The sequence below is a fragment of the Pteropus vampyrus genome, unplaced genomic scaffold (assembly GCF_000151845.1).
Source record: "Pteropus vampyrus isolate Shadow unplaced genomic scaffold, Pvam_2.0 Scaffold571, whole genome shotgun sequence".
Classification (NCBI taxonomy): domain Eukaryota; kingdom Metazoa; phylum Chordata; class Mammalia; order Chiroptera; family Pteropodidae; genus Pteropus; species Pteropus vampyrus.
Window position 1 is genome coordinate 822,129 of NW_011889352.1, and position 21,175 is coordinate 843,303.

General features: G+C 34.5%; 1 protein-coding gene and 1 long non-coding RNA gene across 3 annotated transcripts in view; both read right to left on the minus strand.

The window, feature by feature from the left end:
* Positions 1-21,175, minus strand: part of COMMD1 (copper metabolism domain containing 1) — a 119,799-nt gene that overhangs the window by 80,593 nt on the left and 18,031 nt on the right. The gene's annotated exons all lie outside the window — the stretch shown is intronic.
* Positions 11,073-15,200, minus strand: LOC111733498. Its single transcript, XR_002778010.1, has 2 exons — positions 15,043-15,200; positions 11,073-11,253 (listed from the first exon to the last, which is right to left on the minus strand). It is a non-coding gene; the product is annotated as an uncharacterized LOC111733498 (long non-coding RNA).

Here is a 21,175-nt window from a genome sequence, read left to right on the forward strand (position 1 = left end):
GTGTAATTAGTCCTGTTTCTTGCTATCTGTGATAAAATAATAAAGTCTCTGTTTCTCTGGTGTCTCCAAGCCCTGGGAAATTACTGGAGCCTTTGTACACAAAATCCAACCTTGTTTCATTTGGCACAGTTAAAAACAAGTGAAATCAAATCATATCTAAAGCCAAATTCAAACTTCCCATTACTAGATTTAGTATATAACTGATTGGTGCTTGTTGGTATTACTGCCTTATTATGCATGCTAATTTAACAGATTTACATATTAAAAAAGGAAAAACTAATTTGGTTTCATAAAACAAAAATTTGGCCAGTAATGGACTCACCTAGAGCACCTCTGGATACATTCCAAAGCTCAATGATTTGTGCAGCTACTATGTAACAGTCACTGTGCAAGGAACTTTCCAGTCTACTGGTTGCTCTATTGTCCAATAGAAGGGCAGAGAGTTGAACAATTAATCAAGTCCAAAAACAAGTGACAGAGAGCTAGGTAAGAATAAGAAAAAATAAAACCGCAAACTATATTAGAGCGAGTGTAGAATAAGGTTATACATACCCATAGCATATAACAGAACACTCACAACAACTGAGAATTAAACAATCACAATTACAAAACGATCTCAAGGAATTGAGAAGGTCTTTGATACATAGCAATTGGTCACTGTGCTCAGATACAAATTTTAATCATGTGTTCCAGGAGGCATGCTTAGCTACTAACTGAACATTACCAACTTCCCAGCATTTTTAGGGCTACCTTATGGTTTCCTTATCTCCCTAATGAAATCAAGCCTTGATACTTCACTATGATCAACTTATTTACCTTTTTTGTATGTCTGAAAATTCTTAGCAGTTGTTTTTTTTTTTTCCCCAAGGCAAAAAATTAACAAAATACTGAGGGGGAAAAATGGCAATGGAGTCTCCACATAAAAAGGGTAGCTCAACTTTGAGGCTCCAACTCCTACCCTTGAAATTTATGTTGCCCTTAAAGATAACTCAGTCCCTTGCAACAGCCATCTTTGCACATGTTGTAAATTCTCTGGTGGATTTTTAACCTCTATCCCTAACTCAGATGTACCTGGCTTTTTAAGATCTTTCTTGGTCAAGTACAAGATTTCATATACTTTAGCTAATGACATGATACTATATATGGAGAACTCTAAAGATCCCCCAAAAAACTATTAGAACTGACAAATGAATTCAGTAAAGTAGCAAGATATAAAATTAATATTCAGAAATCAATTGCAGTTTTACAATAATGAACTATCACAAAGGGAAATTAAGAGAGCAATCCCATTTACAATTACATCAAAAAAAAAAAAAAAAAAAACCTAGGAATAAACTTAACCAAAGAAGTAAAAGACCTGTACTCAAAAAATTATAAGACACTTAAGAAATGGAAGAAGATACAAATGAATGGAAGCATATATCACGCTCATGAATAGGAATAACTGACATCATTAAAATGTCCATACTACCCAAAGCAATCTATAGATTCAGTGCAATTCTCATCAAAATACCAGAACAAATAATCCACGGTGATCTTGAGAAATAACAAAGTTGGAGGTATCACACTACCTGATTTCAAACTGTACTAAACAAAACAGCATAAAAAGAGACAGGCATAAAAAGAGACAGATCAATGGAACAAAATAGAGATCCCAGAAATAAACCCATGCCTATATAGTCATTTAATCTATGACAAAAGAGGCAAGAATATACACTGGGGTGAACACAGTTTATTCAATAAATGTTGTTGGGAAAACTAAATAGGTACACGCAAAAAAAAAAAAAAATGAAAGTGGACCACACTCTTAGACCATATACAAGAATAAACTCAAAATGGATTAAAGACTTAAATGTAAGATCTGACACCATAACACTCCTAGAAGAAAATATAGTAAGCTCTCTGAAGTTACTCTTAGTAATATTTTATTCTGATACATCTCCTTGGGCAAGGGAAACAAAAGAAAAAATAAGTGAGACTAAATCAAACTAAAAAGGTTTTGTGCAGCAAAAGAAATGATCAAAAAAATGAAAAGACAATCTATTGAATGGGAGAAAATATTTGCCAATGGAAAAATTGCAATTTATAAAGAACTCATACAACTCAATACCACAAAAGAAATGATTCGATTAAAAGATGAATAGACATTCCTCCAAAGACATACAGATGGCCAACAGACATATGAAAAGATGCTCAACATCTTTGATTGCAAATTGGTGCAGCCACTATGGAAAACGGTATGGAGTTTCCTCCAAAAATTAAAATTAGAACTACCTTATGACCCAGCAATTCCACTTACGGGTATTTATCTGAAGAAATCCAAAACACTAATTTGAAAAGATATATGTACACCTATGTTCACCGCAGCATTACTTATAACAGCAATAGATGATTAGATAAAGATGTGGTATATACATACAACAGAATATTACTTGACCATAAAAAAGAATGAAATCTTACCATTTGTGACAACATAGATGGATCTATAGGGTATTATGCTAGGTGAAATAAGTCTGACAGAAAGACAAATACCATATGATTTCACTTATATATGGAATCTAAAGAACAAAATAAACAAACAAAACAAAAACAGATTCACAGAGAGAACAAACTGATGGTTGCCAAATGGGAGGAGGGTTGGGGAGCTGGGTGAAAAGGGGAAAAGGATTAAAAAGCCCAAATTGGTAGAAAAAAAGATTTCATACACTTTAGTCAAAGTTGATCAACTGATAATCAAATATTTACCAAATGTCCAGAAGCTCAATACCATGGTGAGACAACTACTCACACTATGCTTACAGTCTAGGGTGAGGCCTACAGTTCACATACATCTATTTTCTCTCTTGAGTAGTTTTGCTCTGGTTTCTCAAACAGTCCTACTTGGTAACTAAGCCTAGAGGTCAAATCACACTGCTAATTCAAATAACCTTCTCCATTGAATAAGATAATTTATCAGAAATGGTCAGCTTGAAACTACAAAAATTAAACAAAAAAATTTTTCAAAAATATTTTATATGAAATTTTATTTCCTTATATATGCTTCCATATTAAAAAAAAAATCACAGTAATTTCAGAATTTTTAATGGTAGAACAAATTAATACACCTAGCCACCAGCTATTCCAAGTATTAACAGAACATTTATTTAGATCTCACTCTAAAATCAACTGCCTGAAAACATGAAGTTCAGGTAATGATGAATAATGGAATTGAGAAAAACTACTCAATCTCTCAATTCTTTATCACAAACATAAAAATGAAAAAAATATAAGAAAGAAGATGGGATAAAGAATAGAAAATAGTAGGAAAGTAGGACTTCTGGGGACAAAGATTTCTCTGGTACAGCTAAGAAGCAAGCAATTCCCACTGTAGAACTCCAGAGATACAAAGGAATGGGAAGTACTACATATTTCTAAGTGAAAGTGAAATTGGAAACAAGAGAAGTAGTTGAAAATTTGCTTACTACTTAATCCAGCCACCACCCCCAGCAACGCTCCTGGTGAAAGACTGTGGGTTTCCATGCTAGAGAGCGAACCAGAGGGCTCTGGACACAAGGACTCTAGGCACAGCTCAGGGCAAGGGACTCATTCTGAAAACTGGGAGATGAAGTGTAATTCCACATACTGAATGAGAGGTGCCCAGTCCCCTTCCACCACTGACTCTGCAATGCAATTGTGACATGAACTACTGAGTCCCCTTCTCCCATTGATTCTGCAATGCAACTGTAACATGAACTACATACTGGATAATGGGGTACCCAATCCCCTTTCCCCACTGACTGCAATGCAATTGCGACATGAACTACCCTCACAAGTTAAGGGCAAAAGCCTTTACAAGGATGACACCACTTTAGACACCAGCCACAGAGCTGGTGCAGTAGGGTGTTCAAGCCACCTGTACATCTGAGAAACTATCTATAAACGCAAGAGTTCCCATTATCCCCTTAAGTTCAATAATTTGACCGAATAATTCACAGAACTCAGAAAAGTGCTATATTTAAAATTAGTTTTATTATAGCAAAAAATAACAAATCAGGACCAGCAAAAATAGAGATGCACAGGGTAAGGTCTGAGAGGGTCCCAGATGGAGTTTCCCTGTCCTCTCCCCATAGAGTCAGGAAACATCACCCTCCTGGGTACACTGATGCATAACAATATACACAGAGTGTTATCTACTGAGAAAACTCTCCACGGCCAAAAAGTCCAGAGTTTTTACTGGGGTTTCATTACGTAGGCAAAACTGATTAAATCATTGGCCCTGTGATTTAACTCAATATTCAGCTTCCCTTCTCCCTGGAGGATGGGCCGATATCATGTGACTCAAAGCCCAACCCTATAATCACACAAGTGGTCTTTCTGGAGTTACAGACTCCAATCCTAAATCATCTCATTAGCATAAACTATCTAAGGGCTCACCATGACTTACCTTGTTGGCAAAAACTATAAAATGAGGTTCGAGGGGCCTACTGTAAATAACAAAGAAACTCCTATCACTCCAGAAACTTCAAGGATTTAAAGCCTCACTTTCAAGGACTGACAGCAAAGACTGACCAAATGCTTCACTATACAACAGGCTCCAAGAACGCTGGCAGATGGACTTCCAGGCAGGAACGTTAGAAGATTCCTCTCTGGGGAACAGCCTAACCAAGAGGATGGACTTACAGGTATTGACTGCAGGGCACACACATGAGCACCCTACAACTCTAAGTTCAGTAGGCTTTAAACCCTGGCTCATACTCACAAGGCTTCCAATCAACCTTTTAATCTGTCACTCGTAAATATAAATGACAACAGAGAAACACCAAATATTTGAGGAAAGCCTCCAACATGAAAGACAGGACCAAAATAAACAAAAAATAGAAATTCAAAGGAATAGAAAATTCATAAAATTTTTTAAATTTCAAAATATCACCTATAACTAACATTATTAGAAACAAACAAGAGAACTGCCCACATAATAAGTACTAACTCCTTTTTTTAAGGAATATTAAAGAACAAGAACTCCTAGAAATTAATAAAATAACAGAAATAGAAAATTCAAAACAGGATAGCTGAGAAAATTTTCAGAAAGTTGGCCAAAAATGACATAGAGAAAGGAAACAGGAAAAGAAGGGGGAAAAAAAGAAAATGAAAGAAATCAGGCAAGAAGACCTAACCCTGAATAAAAGGAGTTCCAAAATTAGAAAAATTTCTTAAATGGCATGGAGGAAATGATCCAATAAAATATATGAAAAGACTTCTAGAACTAAAGGACATGAATTTTCAGATTCCAAGTTATGGATTATGGGTAATATTTTTCAGGTATTATGATATTAACCAATTTAATAATCGTGCTTTTATGAACAATTTGTATATCCTTGGGAAAGCTGTTTAATTTTTCTGTCTCGGTTTCTCCATTTGTAAAATAGAAATAATCTAGCTCATAGTGTTCTGAGATTAAATAACATTTAGAAAGTGCCTGCCCTAAGGTTCAGAACAGACCAGGATTTCAAAAAATATCCATTGCCTCTCCTTATTCCTATTAATCAAGATATGTTTTCTACGAATAAAAATTTTCTCTTCCAATACTCACAGTTATGTATACTAAAGGTTTCTATTGCATCATACATACATCTTTCCCTTCTCCTACCATCATTTCCTTTCCTGAGAATCTTTACAAAGTTATATCAGCATTTTTATATAAGACATCAAGATTTTAATACATATATAAGCAAAGGATATGAAAAGAGAGAATATACATATAATAAACAATCTTCAACAGTATTAGAATAAAAGTAGATGTAGGGGAGGAAAACGTTTTCCTCAGTCTTTTCAGGACCCCTGGCTGGGTCTGGAAATTAACAAAGGCAGATAAGAGAAAAACACATATTTATTTAATGTTTTATGTGACATGGGAGCCTTCATAAGGAAATGAAGGCACAAAGAAACAGTTAAGCCTGTGTATTTTTACATTAGGTTTGATGAAAAGTGAACATTCATAGAAGGGTGTGATATGTTAAGGAACACAAACTAATTTTGTAGGCTGGGGAAAACCCTAGCAAGGCCTGTTGGTAGAATTCTTCTTGTCATCTCTCTGCCTTCAGAGATAAGGACGCTCTTCTCCCCTGGGTAAAGGGAGGGCACCACTCCCACGAAGATTTAATGGCCTGTTTCAGGGAAGAAGGGTGGTGGGGAGGGGTCAGAGTAAATATCCTGCTCTCCCTTTTCTCAAATTCCTTTCACTTAAAATATTCAGTATGCCAAGGTGCCATATTTTGGGGTAGCATGTCCTGAACTCTATCAGAGAGTGAAGCAATCTTAAAATACCATGTATAACTAAATGAACAAAAACAAAACATAATTTTAAACAATGTTGACCAAAAATAGTTAAGCTAGTACAGTCACTTATAAAGTGGAAAGGCCTCACAGAAAGCAACATGACAAAATACAATCAATATATTCATAAACTTTCATCTAATAACCCACTCTTGAGAAATAAACTCAATAAATAATTCTACAGAAGCAAAAATTATGTATAAAAACACTAATTGAAATGTTACCTATAAGGAAATCTAGAAACAATCCAAATATGTACTAACCAAGTAAAATGTCAATACAATATTAGTCGTTAAAATAATTACACTATATGACATGGAAACCTGTATTTCTAAAACCTCAAATTATTTAATATGATCTAACACATTTTGACAGCAGGATAATGAAAATAAGGTTTGTCCCAGAAAATCTAAGATAGAACTGTCTACATTTTAGTGTAAAATCTGATTATAATTTATACATTATGACTGGTACTACAGAAAAATAAACATATGTATAAACAAAAACTAGAAGGAATTATTAAAATAAAAATTGTTTTGGTAGGATGTAGAATTGTGGATATTTAATCTTTCACCAAAATTGCCAAAAATGTTTCTGTTAATGAACAAACTAAACAAAAACAGACTTACAAGATACAGAGAACAAACTGGTGGTTGCCAGAGGGGATAGAGGTTGAGGGACTGGGTGAAATAGGTGAAGGGATGAAGTAGTACAAATTAGTAATTACAAAACAGTCACAGGGATGTAAAGTATAGCATAGAGAATATAGTCAATATTATTGTATAAAAATTTTTTTTTAAATAAATAAGTTCAGCATAGGGAATATAGTCAATAATATTGTAATAACTATGTATGGTACCAGATGGGTACTAGATTTACTGGGAGGGATCACTTTGTAAATTATATAAATAGCTAAACACTATGCTGTATACCTGAAACTAATATAGAATAATATTAAATGCCAACTGTACATGAAAAAAAAATTTTAATTAAAAAAATGTAAAGCATTAAAAAAATGTTTGTTATGGGTTTGTATGTTTCCAACTACAGTATAAGATAATCTTCATGATTTCAAGCAACTTGATCAAAACGCTGCCTGATTCTAATCAATTTTTGCTCAAATAAATTCAAAAGGTTTAATATGCCTCAGTTTATCTTTTAACAGTTCTGTTGTCAGAAGAGGGGACCTCTGATGGCCCCAGGAAACAATGAGCCATGAGCAGGTGGAAGTATTCACTGAGCTCATTGTGCTCACTGCTTTCTTGCTGCACCTGGAGGTCATCAGTATGTCGCTTTGGGATATCTGAGCTCCGCAGCTTTTGTATTATGAGCGCTCAGATTTTATTTGAGCATTTCTTTATCCAAACTAGGTCTAACAAACTAGACTCAGTCCAGTGTGAAGAGTCAAGTAAATAAAATTTTGTTTTAAGGGGGAAAAAAAAGAGAGAAAGAGAAAATGAGTTCCTCTGAGTCCAAAGAGTCTACGACTCTTTCATCTGGGACTCCAGCTAACCATGTGTATAAAAATTGAGTCCAAACCTGTGTTTTTCTGAACAAGTGGGTTAACCTTACTAAAGATAATCCTGAATTGCAGTGGCTACAATGGGAAACTTTTAACCTATTTAAATTTACCCATTTATGCAGTGCCCTAGAGATAAAAAGGGGTCTCAGCCAGGGTAGAGAGATAATGATTTTTCCTCTTCTACATTTTATGATGACCAGGATGGGACCTACTAAGACACCCCACTAACTCTAGAGCCTGCAGATCAGAGCCTAAGAAAACTAGCAGAACACAGAGAAAGCTGAGAATTCTTACCAAAGTCAGCTCTCCCATATCTCTATCTGTAGTACTTGGTTAAGAGAAAAAGGTAAAATTTCACATTGTCCTTTCTTTTTCTTAAATTAAGACTCTTATGATTTTGGTTTGGAGGTACTCCTTGTTTATCAGTTCTTTCCCTCCCAGGGACAACTATTGCTTTCTTGTCTCATTTTATGTCTTGAGAACTTGGCTTAGATTTCCACCTATCTGAGCACGCAAGTGTCAGTTCTTGCATGTACAGGCAGCTCAAACAAAGGTTTGGGGGCTCTAATAATATAGCCAGAAAGAAATGTGGGTTGCAACCCACTTGTGGCTAGTATCCTACCAGCCGTTGCCAACTCTCATTGGAATTGTGTCTTTCTTTTGGTTATCTTTCAGAGTGGTTCTGAATCTTGGGAGGGCAGCATCTCCTGTACCCTCTTTAGGGATGGATGCCTCTTGTGCTCATGGTTAAGCTACAAAAGGCTTATTGGCTTTGGTTTCGAGTCACATAATAGGTAATGCCTGTGGTTTAAAAGAAAAAGGGAAAAATAATAGTTTAAAAAAAGAGTTCAATACTGCCAGGAATATTACTGTTTGTCCTGGCCTGATAATAAGATATTTGAAAGAATTTTTTTAATGAGCTCTATGGACAGAAGTTGGCCAAACTGGAAATTGATATTCAGAGCCTGACAGGAATTTTCGTTTTAGGCCTTCTCCCCTAAGATACAATGAACACTGGAATATTTTGACTTTCATATTAGTTGGAAATCTCCTTGATTTAAAAAAGCAAATTGAACATAATGTAGTTGAATGAGTGGGTAAGCCCCATGATATCATTCAGGTTACCACTCAGTTCTTTGATGAATTAAAAACTGCCTTTGCCTTATAAATCAAGTCTTTACAAGAACAGAAATGAGGCTCTAGAAACAATTTAAAACCCACCAATGCTTTTTAGCAATCCCAAACCTCTTCTTATTCATTTTAAAATGTTTGCAGATGTTGTGAATGGTCAGGACATTGAAAACTAAATTCCTTCTTGGAGAAAACTTATATCCTTTCTCTGAGCCTTTGAGATAGAAATGTTCTTCCTGGTCTTCTGTTAAGAACCAAGAGCCATCTCTTTGAAATACAAACTGTAGGGAGATAATTCTTATCAGAAAGACAAAAGAAGCTGTTTCGAAACTAGGTAAATGAAAAACAATGTTAAAAGTCTTCTCCACAAATATTAAAAAGCTTAAGCCATCTGAGCAGTTAACCTTATTCCATCTGCTGGCTATCTATGACTTACAGCAATTTGGTAAAGTATAACTTTGTAAACAGAATTAAAACATTTACTTTTCCTCCCTACCTGATCCCTCCAGAATTCGGTAACTTACTTAGTATTCTTATTTTAATTTTAATATAGTTGTTTGCATAAGTTCAAGCAAAATCTGTTCTGCTTATACGGGACACAACTGAAAACACTGGTTATTGATGAAGGCTTTGTCAGGAACGTCATATTTGAGAATGATGTTCATAAAATCGGATATGACCAGACAATTTTAAGGAACTAAAGTTGACTTTATGCAATCAATAAAGCTCCTTGGAAAAACCGCCGGGTATCTCACTTGCAGTTTCAAGCCCTATCTAACAGATGTGTAAAAAGGTCATTTCCTGGCATCCCCAGTAACATCAGGATATTTGGGGGACCTCAAGAAGAGAGGAATTCACTCTAATCTATAGGTATCCCAGGGAAAGCCAGATGGTGAGTCCTTGGCTTGGCTTCCCAGGCTTGAGAGATCTTTTAATCGAATCTAGGACTCCTTATGAAAAGTTACACGTGGGGATGGCTCCATAGAGTAGTGGTTAGCACGTCTGCTTTACACGCAGAAGGTCCTGGATTTGCGCCCCAGGTGGAGCCGTGGGCCAGGCCCCCCAAGTGCACCAGGGGTACAAGGCCCCGGGTGCACGCCACGAGTGTGTGGGAGGTGACGCCCCGACTTCAGAGATCCGGTTCTTAAGGGGAAACGGCAACATCCATAGGTCGGGGGTGGAAGTGGGGTGAGGGGAATTAAAGAGGGGGAAAAAAAAAGAAAAGTTATAGCAAAGCTGACTTTAAAAGAGCCTGTATGACCAATTATCATTCTTGCTACATTTATGTAAATAATTAGACCAAGTTTTTTGAGACTAAACTTATTTTGCAAAAAATGACTCTTACTTTACCTCTGATAGAAAAGTGGGTACCTATAGAGAGAAAAATATGTTTTAATGGGAAACTATAGCACATCCTTGTGGGTATTAAATTCTAGTCCTATTCACTGTCTTTGAGGTTTTGTTATCTACCTGTAAACTGGACTGGATCCTGAATTCTTCTAGTTTCCTGTAGTACATGGCTATGTCTCTTTAAATTAATGTTTCCAATTTTCTCTTACTCTTCTTAGAATCATTAAGGACAAAGACTGCCCTTGAACCTTGTTGGAAGGGACCATATCAGGTCACTACCCAGATAACAGCCAAACTTTAGGGCCTTGAACCATGGGTCCACATCCGCCAATTAAAAAGGGTTCATCCAAATTCCTGGAACTGTATACCAGCTGGAGATCTAAAATGGTTCCACCCTAGAAGTGGACACCTTGAAGTGAACAGCTCTCCCAAGATCATGGATCAAGATCTCCATCTCCAATATGAAATCTTTATTCCTTTTGCCTTTTCACTATGTGCTTTTTCTCCCGGTTAATGCATGGAAAGACGATGCTCCTTAACTGACAACTATTGCTGAATCTACCACTAAGACCATAGCTGCACAACAAAAGTCTCTAGGCTTTCTGGCTAACATGGTTATAGATAACAAAAATTGCTTTAGATTACTTATTGGCTGAACAAAGAGGAGTCTGAGCCATAACAATTACCTGCCACTATAGCTAGATCAACACTTCTGGTATTGTATCAAATATAAGAAATTAACAAACAATTCACTTGGTACATTCTTTGATTTATTTGATACTAACTGGTTTGGTTCATGGGGGTCATGACTAGGGAGCATATCAGTCTCTTGGTATTATCCTCCTGATAGTCATCATTGTATAGTTTCCTTGGTGCACTGTGTTCTCTCAAGGGTCTTATCTTAAATATGTATTCACTTAAATATGGTTTCACTGCACCTAGAGAAACAAACACAGGATAAACAAGAAGATGAACAGTAAAAACAATTCTTCCACAACCTGATATCATAATCTATGACTTTCCTGAGAAGAAAAACTTAACCCTGATGGTGACCAAGAATAGTGCTAATACCAAACTCCTCGTCAATCTCTCATGTATAAATGATCAAAAGGGAGGAAATGTTAATTAAACAAGGAGGCCATTAGACTGATGGCATTAATGCCTTAGCAGCCTACAATCTACATCAAACCAAAATCTATGCCTGTAATGCCTCAAGGTTAAGAAATCAAAACCTAAAGACAATCAATCATAAACAGCTAATTAGGCTTTCCCAAATAAGGGAACTACTTAAGCTACAACCAATCAAATAATTTCCTTGCTTTGCTTCACCTCTTCTCTGTAAGAGTCTTTCCCCTAGCTCCTGTCAGTGAAGTGCTCCTATTCTTTGGTATTACCTGACTGGAATCTATTTTTGTTCAATTAAACCCTTAAAATGCTTAATATGCATCAATTTATCTTCTAACAGTCGTTACTGTGTGTGTGTGTGTCTGTGTTTGTATGCATACATTCATATATTTGTGTGACTTTTCCATGGGGAAAAAAAGCAAGGTACCTTCATTGCTCCAAAAGGCTTCTAAAAAAATCAAAATAGAAATGTGTTCTGTACACATGAAAGCCATTAGGGGAAAAAAGCTTCAGGCTTTAGATTTCCCCTTAGTTTCATTGTAGTAACAACATTAGCGTGTAAAGTGGCCAGAAAAGCTGCATTTACTAATGAAACTACTTCAGGGTGCTCTCACATGCAACTACTGGCCTATATTTATTTGATTAAATTTTTCAAATAAAGCACTCGAAAGCCCAATACAGAAAACTGGGTTAGATATACATTTTATCCTTTTTCCTTCTTTAGTTATCTGAATTTTAAAAGACTCAGATTAAGAATACACCAGAATGAGGACATAGGCTTTAAATTAAAAAGATCTTACTAGATGCAAAATCCTAGACAAGTTACCAAACCCCTGAGACTCATTTCTTCCATTTGCAAATGGAACTACTAATACCAATCTCAAATGACAGTGACAAGATTTAAATGATGTATGAAAGCATACAATAGTATCCAGCACATTAGACACTTAAGAAACATTGTTTTTCTTCCTTTCCTCATTTAAGGTTATTTCATGAACATTATCTTCTTTGTAAAGGCAGATAATTCTTTAGAATGTTTATTTATAACTCTTAACAGGAACTGAAGAAAAGACTATAGTTATTTGGGTTTGTTAGAGAATGGGTTTAACAATAAACTCAAAATCCTAAAATAGAAACAACAGGAACTTGGGTTTTTTTAATGTCGAAGAAACTCAGTAAAATGTTGACAGGTAGAATGCCCTTTTCCTTTCCATAAGTTTCCTTTTATTGGTTTGCCTTTAAGACCAAGATTTTTCAAGTGACATTAGTTTATGGAGCCTTCAATTCAGCCAGCAAAGCACTTGACCCAAAAACTAAGGTAAGAATCTTTGGCAAAAGCAGAAAACCAGTCTAAAAAATAGATTACAAAACTTGTCCTAATACAGAAAAAAACAGGATTTTACTCAAACTAGATGGCAATTTAACTGATAACTGTTTGCTACCAGGCTGCCTAACAAACAGTCTTTTTTAAGTTTGCTAATATAAGACTACTGGCTCCATCTCTATCCCTTCTCCAAGGCTGAGTATCATAAGATCTCATGTTCTCTACCTAAGATTCCAGTCCCCTCTTTCCTACCTGAGGGTAATGAGAACCTTCCTCCTTGTTGATATTGTCTTCCACTCCCATGACCACACACACACACACACACACAGAGGTCTCCAATAAAGAAGAAAAATATAATTTCGATGTACTAATAAGGAAATGGGGAGGTAATCCTCATCCTCTAACTGGTGAGCACTCCCCTCCTTCCTTCCTACAACGCAGTTTTTATAACAGCAAAATGTGGTCTTTTTATCTTGAAAATGACTTAGCACACTGCTGACATAATTGGTTTTCAAGTCTTATTCTTGCTTCCTTTGAGGAAAAACACAATCCAGGATCACATTTGTCAAATTTCAAAAGAACCTAAAAGAAAACATGTAAGAGCGGAATTTAAAAATATTTAAGGTAAGAAATCATTGAACAACTTGAATTTCAGACCCATGGGTATAGTATTTTAGGCATCATTAATGTCTTAAAGTCATTAAAATCTATAGCAGCCCATATTCCATTTCTTCTCAAATTGCCATATTTCTGTAATATAATCAGAGTAAAAAATGACCAAATATAAGAAAAGATTTTGTACATGTGTGTCTAATGAAAAAAAATGTCACAAAGACCACAGATGACCTGGATTATAACTAAAATCAACTCAAATATTAAATATTTAAAATATATCCTAAAAGGTAAACTTTTCAAACTTTCCTTTATCACAAATATTATATAATTCTAATGAAAACAAAAGGTAGGCCAACATATCACTTTTTAAAGTTCCCTTCTTAGCTCTTGTCTATATGCATACACAATTTGTGATCATAGTTGTAATCACAGTATAGATATACTTTAAAGCAATATAAACATTTAGACTCAAGACTATTTGACAATTGCAATTAGATTCTATTCTGGGTAAATATATTGTCTATATCATGAAAGATATTGATAACACTATCACACAATCAAGCAGTTCCTAAGACATTGAGAAATAAATCATCAAATCAAAAAGTAACAACAATGCACCTATTAGAATGGACAAAACATAGAATACTGACACCAAATGCTGACAAGGATGTGAAGCAACATGAACTCTCAATTCATTATTGGTGGAAATGCAAAATAGTACAGCATCTTTGGAAAACAATTCATTGGTTTCTTACAAACTAAATATACTGTTACCATTTGATCTAGCAATTGCGCTCCTCGTTATTTATCCAAAAGAATTGAAAACTTACGTCCACACAAAAGCATGCACACAAACATTTAGGGCAGCTTTATTCATATTTGCCAAAACTTGGAAGCAATCAAGAAGTCCTTCAGTAGTGAATGGATAAATGGTGGTACATCCAGACAATGAATATTATTCAGTACTAAAAAGAGATGAACTATCAAGCCATGAAAAAGACATGGAGGAACCTTAAATGCTTACTAAGTGAAAAGTTGATGTGAAAAAGCTACATACTCTATGATTCCAATTATATGACATTCTGGAAAAGGCAAAACATAAAGACATTGAAAAGATCAGTGGTTGCTAAAAGAGAAGCGGGGGAGGGAAAGATGAATAGATGAAACACGAAGGATTTTTAAGGCAGTGAAACCATTCTGTATTATACAATAAATTATACTATAATGCTAAATATATGTCATTATACAGCTTTCAAAACCCATAGTATGTTCAACACAAAGAGTGAGCTCTAATGTAAACTAAGGTCTCTGGGCAATAATGATGTGTCAATGCAGATTCATCTACTATAATAAATGTACCACTCTGGACCATAATGTTGAGAATGGGGGAGGCTGTGTGAATGTGAAACCAGGGAGTATATGAGAACTCTATACTTTTGTGTCCAATTCTGCTGTGAACTTAAAACTACTTTAAAAATTAAGTCCATTTACATTTTTTAAAAAGTAACAGTAAGATGTTTTAATGATCTTTGTTACTATGAAGAAAACTAACACATGTTTTCATATCAGGAGACATACATGGTCAAAAGAAAATTTGTCAGTCATTTATTTTTTAAAGGGAGCAGAAGACAGTTGTTTCCCCAGAGCTGGCATTGTTACCTACCTCTTCAGAAAGTCAAAAGATAGGAACAAGACAGCACCACAGCTTAAATACACATCCAGTTCCTGTTCTGTTTACTGCTTGCTCTCTCTGTGCAAAAAAACGATTTGGGTTTGGTAGACTTCAAAATGACAGCACTCCACAGGTTTTGACTATATGAATCTGAAAAATGTCAAACTCGTTAGCTAAAAAGATTCTGATTGCTATTAATTTCTTAAGAAAAAATTTACATACAAACTAAACAGTAAGCATAAAGATTAATTTCCTCTTCAAACATGTGGTATTATAACAATTTATTGTCATGGCAAAAAATTTACAGTGTTATGGCCTGAATGTTTGTGTCCTCCCAAGATTCATGCTGAAGCCCTAATCTCCCATATGATGGTATTAGTGCCTTTGTAAGAAGAAACACCAGAGAGCTTGCTCTCTCTTTCCCTGAAAGCATGCACAAAGAGGTATGTAAGCACAGAGAGATGGCAGCTGCCTGCAAGCCAAGAGAAAAGGACTCAGGAGGAAACCTACCTTCCTGGCACCTTGATATTAGACCTCCCAGCTTCCAGAACTGTGAGAAATAAGATTCTGTTGTTTAAGCCTCCTAGTGTATGGTATTTTGTAACGGCAGCCCAAGCAGACTAGGACATAGTGGAAACTAAAAGCACTTCTACAGCTTGAGCCAATTAGAGCCTGATCCAAACCATTAACTCATCAGGCTCATGACTTCCAGATTTATACCCATTAATGGTATTCAATGGATAGAAATTCACGGAAGGATAATAAATAAAAGTAAAAGGTAATATACTATGATAATTAAAATTCAGTATTTTGTACTATGGAAATAGCGACTTTACAATTCAGGATCAATCTCCTATCTTGTGGATCATATGAGTTGTTTTGGTTCCTTCTGCTGTATTCATGTGACCATTTTGTTGTTTACTGAAAATCTGAGCTAAGTAGCAACAGGATGTGGTGAAATTCAAACTGATTAATTTTGATCCTCCTGAGAAACCTTAATGATTAAAATGAAGCCTTATTGACACAAATCGGATGTTTTAAACATTTTTAAATCTGGAATGGTAATGTGAGTCAGTATAAAAGAGCAGACATGCAACAAAAATTAAGTTTTCCTGGCAAAGAAACTATGGAGGCCAAAAGACGTCACACTGAAATATATTTGTATTTTCTCCTGTACTACGTGACCACTTCCCCTCAAAGAGAGATTTTGTATCCTTGGCTAAGTAAATCAGGAATTTAATCTAATCTTACAATGGGTAAAGGTGGGTAGGTCACATGGTCTCCTCACAAATAAATAAATCCATCTAAAACACTGCAGAGCTAGCTACATGGTTTGGTAACTACAAGTGAAATAGTTTATGCTTCAGACTACTCAAGAAGTTCTCTTCCTAAATATAAATCTGATTTTATGTCACTTGTCCAATCAAAACCTTTCACTGATTCCTCACTATCCACAGAATAAAGTCCAAGTGCATTAGAAGAGCATTCTTGAAAATAAGGTCTCCTTTATCATCTTGTATCTCACACGTTTGAAAGTGATCTTGGCAGTCCTTGAACTCAACACACATTTTCATGTTCACATGTCTCAATGCTGTTCTCCACTTAGAATCCCTTATTTCTGCTTGTGAAAATCTAATCTTCTCGATCCAACTTAAATATTATTTTACCCTAATAACTGAAATGAATTACAACTCACTGATTAAGCTTTATATTTTGCTTTAAATTCTAATTATTTATATACATGTTCATCTTCCCCAGGAAACTATAGGTTCTTTGTGAAATATACTGTGTCTTATTCATTTTATATTCCCCGCAATACTTAGCAAAATACTTTGCACATAGTTTAATGAATATAGAAATGAACGAAAGACTGCAGACTTGTTTCATTACCTGACAAAATGAATACTCCAATTCTGCATCATCTATCATTCAGTTTATCCACCTAGACAAAAGAAAAGTAATAACTATGCCTAACCTGATGGAATGTTAAAAGGATTTATAACTTATTTACATTATCTGTCAAAAAAATCTTGACAGATAGTCTATAAAAAGTGGTGTTTTCTATTTTTAAGTCCACTAATCAAGTCGGCTTTCAAATCTTAATGTTCTAAATGCCTGAAAGAACAGCCTAGTATCTGCTTCAGCAAATCTCTTGAGGCTAGATATCCTGAAAGCAATTTGCTGCTTTCCATATTACCCAAGTCTAATTACAGAACATTAAATTCAGAATATATTAAATTACATTGTTATTTAACAAAAAGATCTACAATTCTAGCCACTTAGGGCAAATTTACATGCTAACCCAGAAACTGTGCAAAGCAAAGTCAATGATGATTCTATGAATTTGATATTCACTTGTTTACCTCCAAACAGATCTCTATCTCTATCTTAACCTTCTCCTACGTAGGTAAGATACAATCTTTGGCCAGATTTCTATAAAGGGTCTTTTAAAGTAATTATAATTAATAGCATATTTGGAATTAGTCCATATTTGTTTATTTTAACCAAATTCGAGTTTCAGTTCAGCAAAATGAATAAGCACTAGAGATCTATAGGTACAATTGTACCCATAGTCAGCAATACCATATTGTATACTTAAATTTTGTTAAGTTTTCTTACCACAATAAAATTTAAAATAAACAAAAATGGTTCTCTGTCCAATGGAAGAGATCTGATGAGAAAATACTAGCTAAATTTTAAGGGTAAAAAGTAGTATCCTTGTCATAAGGCAAAAACGGGAAACCTCAATTTCCTCATCAACAGCAGAATGGATAAACATATTGTGATACATTCAAACACTGGTATGGCTCAGCAGGGACTGGCAGATTTTTTCTGTAAAGAGCCAGACAGTAAATATTTTAGGCTTTGCCAGCCATCCAGTCTCTGTTACAAATACTTACCTCTGCCTATGTAGAGCAAAAGACACCACGTACTTTATTATGGACACTGAAATTTGAATTTCATGTAATTTTCATGGGTCACAAAAAATATTTTGTTTTAACCATTTAAAAATGTAAAAATCATTCTTAGCTCACTGGCTATCCAAAAATAGGGCGCAGAGTTAGCCTGTGGGTCATAGTTTGCTGACGCCTGTTCTACAGCAATAAGAATGAATATCTACAACAATATGCAGTAATGCTGAATCTCATAAACATAACGTTGAGTGAAAGAGCCAGACACAAAAGAGTATATACTGTAAGATTCCATTTACATAAAGTTCACAAAAAGGAAAAACTACATTATGGTATTAGAATTTAGGGAAGTTGAGGTACCTAGTGACCAGAGAGGGGCAAACATGTATGTAAATTTATAGGTACAATGTTGTACAGCATATCTTTAGAGCTGATTTATTTTTCTTAACTGAAACTTGAATTTGATTAAAATAAACAAATATAGAATAATAAAGGGGGCTTTGGCATGCTGGTTGTGTTTGGTTTCTTGACCTAGGTGCTGGTTACATGGGTATACTCACTTTGTGAAAATTCATTAAGCTGCTTACTTGTGATCTGTTTACTTTTCTGTGTGTATCCTATAACCAATAACGAGTTTTTAAAAATAAAAGTAAAGTTTCCTTTTCAGAAATAGCTGAAAAGCCAGAAAGGATATAAAGACAGATAATTAAATATAATCTAAAGAAAAGTAAATCAGATATATGATATATGTGTGAGAGTGGAACCCTCAGTGTAGAATTCTCAATAGAAAAATTAAGTTACTTTCTATCTCTATATCAAGGAATTTATTACCTACTAAGCAAATCTGGATGATAAAAATTATACTAGGAAATTGTTCTAGACATCAAAGTTATGTAAGATTAACATGTTAACATTTATCACCTTGACTGTAAGTTAAATCTACTGATTTTCTTATAAGAATACCAAAGAGACTAATGATGTAAGGTTCATTATCTCACGTGACTGTCATTAATTGTAAGTTAAAGCTACTGGTTTTCTTAATAAGAACACCAAAGAGACTAATGATGCAAGATTCATTATCTCACGTGTCTGTCATTAATTTTAATGGATCAAAAAAGATTATTAGAGGTGAAAGGGAAGAAGTATGCAAAAAACGAATACATTTTCTGCTATCATTCCTTTATGTACATACATATTCTTGTTTATTGTCAGGATACCATGCCTCCCTTGAATGTTAAGTCCAAGAGGGAGGAAAATTGTCTGTTTGGTTCACTGATGTTTCCAGTGCCAGGCACACATAGCAGGTACTCAATAAATGTTCATTTGAATAAACGAGCACATTTTAAGTAAATGATAAATGATTTGTAAATGATTTGATTATTTCTAAGTAACATATGCTCAGGATAAACATAATGAAAATTTAAAGATTTCATAAATGGTATCTTCTTTTAGAAACAGATCTGTAGAAAATTGTGGAAGAGAACTGTACCACGATCAGATGTCATGACAGAGAACAATGTCCAGAATAATTCCATATTGGCATATAAAGACATTAAAAGTTAATCATATATAAAGCATACATAAAACAACTCATACCACAATTCCTACAATTTAGTATAATACGGCTTGTTTTAAAGAGGGATTAGTTGAAATAATTTTTTATTAAAGATAAACCATAATAGAAGTCAAAATTTATACAAATTACAGTCTAAGACAAAGCCAAAAATGTGGGTGTTTTATTAAGACCAAAAAAACTTGATTTTTTTCATATTTCTGTAGTTTAAAATAAGGATCCATTCCACCAGAATGCATCATTTATACCTTTCTTATGGTATTTACCATATGATACAGGATTCTTTAAGACAGAGACTATGACATTCACCTTTGTGCACAAAGCCTTGTATAGCATATTACAGGCTCAGAAATATTTGAGGGATAAATCAAAGATAGAAATTTTCTTTAAAATCTCCCCACTCAGGAACTCCTTCAAGCCAAGTCAAGTTTCCAGACCCAGAATAGTTGCTTTGAGAAAAGGAGAACCAAAAAGAGATCTTCAATTAATATGGGTTTTGCTCTAAACTAAGAAAAAAACTTACAGAAAACCTCATTACAGGCCATTTGAGCCTATTAAAATACTTTGCAAATTCCAGCTGCTAATCTGTAACTGCTGCTTTATCATGTGTTGTTCAGTGACATTAAAAAGTAACATCTTATCAAACAGTGGCTTGCCAGTCCTACAGAGAAGCAGGAATGTACTTCGTGAGTTATCTAAATTTTCAAAGTGTTCAGTAAAATTAGCAAAATCTAGTTAGACAAAAACTAGAGAACCACATAGCAACCTGTTTACAGAGCCAGAAATGGTATTTCTAAATTCAAATCATCAAACCAAATATTTAGACTTCTTTTGGGCAAGAAATTCTTAGTGTTGAGTAGCCAACGTTGCTTTCTGAACTAGAACATTCAGGAGAAATAATATTTTTAAAAAGAATATGTTGCTTCGGCATCTTTTATCAGTGTATTAGCAAGCCAATATTCTACTGCCACCTAAAGTAGAAAAACAGAATTACTGCTTATAGTTTAAGAATGACAGAAATAGAAGATAAATGAATCCTGAAAGTATGACAGAATGAGTCAAATGTTTTCAGTCCTTTCTATTCATGTCTCCTAATCTAAACATCTTAAGACCAGATATTTTGCATCTATCTTTTATACTCAAGTTAATTTCTTATTACTTAATATTTGCTGTCCAAATGTAAAAGGCTGAAATTCATTCTTAAATTGATTCAAGCATCAAAAAGATACTACTGCACACATTATTCTTCATTTGTAGAGACAAATAATAGATAAAAAATTATCTTACACAGTAAGATCTTTCTACATTATTTAATAAATGCAAAAACTATTGCAAAAACAAGAAGATTCAACATTAAAAAGCATTCTGGCTTTTTCACACTGGCCTTTTCACAAGAATAAGGTACTAGATACATTCCATAAGATAAATCCCAAAACAGAAGCTGATAATACCATTCTTTGATAATATCATTCATTGGCCAAAAAAATCATCATTAATGAGCAGTCAACTCAAGTCATTTTGTAAACATGATACAAGACGCACTTTTAAAGCATCTGTTTTTATTGTAAATACTTTCCACGAAATTTTCCAAATTATCTGGAAACTAGGATCAAATAGTGCTTTTAAATAATAATACATA